At 38.4% G+C, this 3,782-nt stretch overlaps 1 pseudogene; it reads right to left on the bottom strand.

Annotated features, from left to right (window-relative positions):
* Window positions 1–835: 835 nt before the first annotated feature.
* LOC128588324 (heterogeneous nuclear ribonucleoprotein A1-like) lies at window positions 836–2,159 on the bottom strand (annotated as a pseudogene).
* Window positions 2,160–3,782: the final 1,623 nt, after the last annotated feature.

Genomic DNA, 3,782 nt, shown 5'->3' with positions numbered 1-3,782 from the left:
GAAGCTTTTTAGTTTGATCAGGTCCCAGTAGTGTATTTATGATACTGCTTCAATTGCCTGGGGAGTCCTCCTCATAAAATATTCACCCAGGCCGATTTCTTCAAGAGTTTTCCCTGCACTTTCTTCAAGTATTTTTATAGTTTCATGTCTTAAGTTTAAATCTTTTATCCAGTGAGAGTCTATCTTAGTTAATGGTGAAACGTGTGGGTCCAGTTTCAATCTTGTACAGGTTGCCAGCCAGTTTACCCAGCACCATTTGCTAAATAGGGAATCTTTTCCCCACTGAATATTTTTAATTGGCTTGTCAAAGATCAAATAACAGTAAGTAGCTGGATCCATCTCTTGGTTCTCTGTTCTGTTCCAGACATCTACTTCTCTGCTTTTGTGCCAGTACCATGCTGTTTTGATCACTATGGATTTATAGTACAGTCTCAGGTCTGGTAGCATGATTCCTCCTGCTTTTTTTTAATTTTTTTCAAGAGAATTAAATCGTTTATTGATTACACATGATAATGGTAGATACACAAGCTTCATTCTCATCTGTAATTTTATCTGGTACCATTATTCAATTTAGATATATTGCATAGGATATGCCAGCAATCACCTTTATAACCAATAATTCCATGATTTTCCTTGGATGACCCCTTTAAATGGTGAGCTTCAGGTCACAACAGTAACCCTCAGTTCAACTACACCAAAGTTTCTGAAGACAATGGCTTCTTCACCCAAGCAGGTTGTAAATGAATTTCAAATAGAACCTAGCATCACCCTGAAGGAATTCTAGCTTCACACTTGGAAAGTTTACCAAAATGGCTTCAGAGTACACTAACTTTACACAGCACATTAAAAAAAAAAAAAAAAAGACACATTTATTCAGCGTCATGATCAGACTATTACATTTAGCAATCAACAGCATGGGTGCAAAAAAAAAGAAATCTACATTAAAACCCTTTGTTGGAATGCTTTACACTTTCCACAGAACAGAAACTAAAATAACCTGTTAGATAATTAGTCACAAATACAGTCCTCGAGTTTTTTGCCCATACACATGAGTATTGTCTAAAACATGTCTTCTTTGTAGCAGCTAGGCCCTGCCACCACTGTGCTTGGCTGAGTTCACAAATCTGTTGTAACCTGTAGCTTCCCTGTCACTTCTCTGGCTCTCCTCTCCTGCTAAGCTTTTTTTCCTGGGAATAATTAAAACCTTCTGCCACTGCCATAGCTACTGCTGCTACTAGAACCACCATAGCACCTTGGTTTCGTGGTTTGGCAAGGTATTGGCTGCCACCACCATAAGGGCCAGAGCTTCTGCCTCCAAAATTTCCTCCCTTCATAGGTCCAAAATTTGATGACTGATTGTTGTAATTGCCAAAATTATTGTAACTTCCACCACCTCCAAAATTGCTTCCATCATTACCAAATCCATTCTAGCCATCCCCACTGCCACCATATCCACCACCACCACAGCTGCCACCAAAGCCAACACGACCACTGAAGTTTCCTCCACGGCCAAAGTTGTCATTTCCACCAAAACCACCTCCATGACCCCCACCAAAGTTTCCAGAACTACTTCGACCTCTTTGGCTGGACGAAGCACTAGCCATCTCTTGCTTTGACAGGGCTTTCCTTACTTCACAGTTGTGGCCATTCACAGTATGGTATTTCTGAATGACAATCTTATCCACAGAATAATGGTCATTAAATGTAACAAAAGCAAAGCCCCTCTTCTTGCCACTGCCTTGGTCAGTCATGATTTCAATCACTTCAATTTCCCCATACTGTTCAAAATAGTCTCTTAAGTGATGTTCTTCAGTATCTTCTTTAATGCCACCAACAAAGATCTTTTTCACAGTAAAGTGGGCACCAGGTCTTTGAGAATCCTCTCTGGAAACAGCTCTCTTTGGTTCCACAACTCTTCCATCCACTGTGTGTGGCCTTGCATTCATTGCTGCATCCACCTCCTCCACAGTGGCATATGTAACAAACCTAAAGCCCCTGGAGCGCTTGGTGTTTGGATCTCTCATTACCAGGCAGTCTGTGAGCGTTCCCCATTGCTCAAAATGGCTCCTCAGACTCTCATCAGTCGTTTCAAAGCTCAACCCTCCAAGCAATAGCTTCCACAGCTGTTCTGGCTCTTTAGGAGACTCTGACTTAGACATGACGGCAGTGGGAAGAGAGACTTTAACGATGCTTCCTCGGAAGCATCCACAGGCAGAAAAAGCTCCTGCTTTGTTTTTATTGCTCAGTAATGTTTTGGCTATTCGAGGTTTTTTCTGATTCCATATAAAACAAAGTATTATTTTTTCAAGATCTTTAAAGTATGACAATGGAGTTTTAATAGGAATTGCATTAAAATTATATATTGCTTTGGGCAGTATGGACATTTTAACAATGTTGATTCTTCCCAGCCATGAGCATGGTATGTTTTTCCATCTGTTAACATCTTCAGCTATTTCTTTTCTTAGAGTTTCATAGTTCTCTTTGTAGAGATCTTTCACGTCCTTTGTTAGGTATACTCCCAAATATTTCATCTTCTTTGGCACTACTGTGAAAGGAATAGAGTCCTTGACTGTTTGTTCGGCTTGGTTATTGTTGGTATATATAAAGGCTACAGATTTATGGGTGTTGATTTTGTAGCCTGAGACATTGCTATATTCCTTGATCACTTCTAAAAGTTTTGTAGTAGAATCCCTAGTGTTTTCCAGATATACGATCATATCATCTGTGAAGAGTGAAAGTTTGATCTCTTCTGACCCTATGCAGATACCCTTGATCGCCTTTTCTTTGCTAATTGCAATGGCTAAAACTTCCATTACAATGTTAAAGAGCAATGGAGACAATGGGCAACATTGCCTGGTTCCTGATCTAAGTGGAAATGATTTAGATTTAACTCCATTCAATGCGATATTGGCTGTGGGGTTGCTGTAGATGGCCTCTATTAGTTTAAGAAATGTCCCTTCTATACCAATTTTCTTAAGTGCTCTGATCATGAAGGGATGCTGGATATTATCAAAGCTTTTTCTGCATCAATTGAAAGAATCATATCATCTTTATTTTTAAGTTTGTTTATGTGTTGAATTACATTTATAGATTTACGTATATTGAACTAGCCTTGAGACCCTGGGATAAATCCGACTTGGACATGGTGTATAATTTTTTTGATGTGTTGTTGGATTCTGTTTGTTAGGCTCTTATTGAGTATTTTAGCATCTATATTCATTAGTGATATTGGTCTGTAATTTTCTTTACTTGTTGGGTCTTTCCCTGGTTTGGGGATCAAGGTGATGTTTGCTTCGTAGAATGTGCTGGGTAATATTCCTTCTTTTTCTATATTTTGGAAGAGGTTTAGTAGTATAGGTACTAGTTCTTCTTTAAATGTTTGGTAGAATTCTGACGTAAAGCCATCTGGTCCTGGGCTTTTCTTTTTAGGGAGATTTTGTATAGTTAATGCTATTTCAGAACTTGATATAGGCCTGTTGAACATTTTCACTTCGTTCTGGCTAAGTCTTGGTAGGTGGCGTGCTTCCAGGTATTGGTCAATTTCTTTCAGATTTTCATATTTCTGAGAGTAGAGTTTCTTGTAGTATTCGTTAAGGATTTTTTGAATTTCTGAGGGGTCTGTTGTTATTTCATCATTACCATTTCTGATTGATGAAATTAGAGCTTTTACTCTTTTTTTTTCCTGGTTAGGTTGGCTAAAGGTTTATCTATTTATTGATCTTTTCAAAAAACCAGCTTTTGGATTTATTGATGTGTTGTATAATTCTTTTGTTTTCAATTTC

The sequence above is a fragment of the Nycticebus coucang genome, chromosome 6 (assembly GCF_027406575.1).
Source record: "Nycticebus coucang isolate mNycCou1 chromosome 6, mNycCou1.pri, whole genome shotgun sequence".
NCBI lineage: Eukaryota > Metazoa > Chordata > Mammalia > Primates > Lorisidae > Nycticebus > Nycticebus coucang.
Note: the sequence above shows the minus strand (reverse complement) of the source record. Positions and strands in the feature narration are given on the sequence as shown.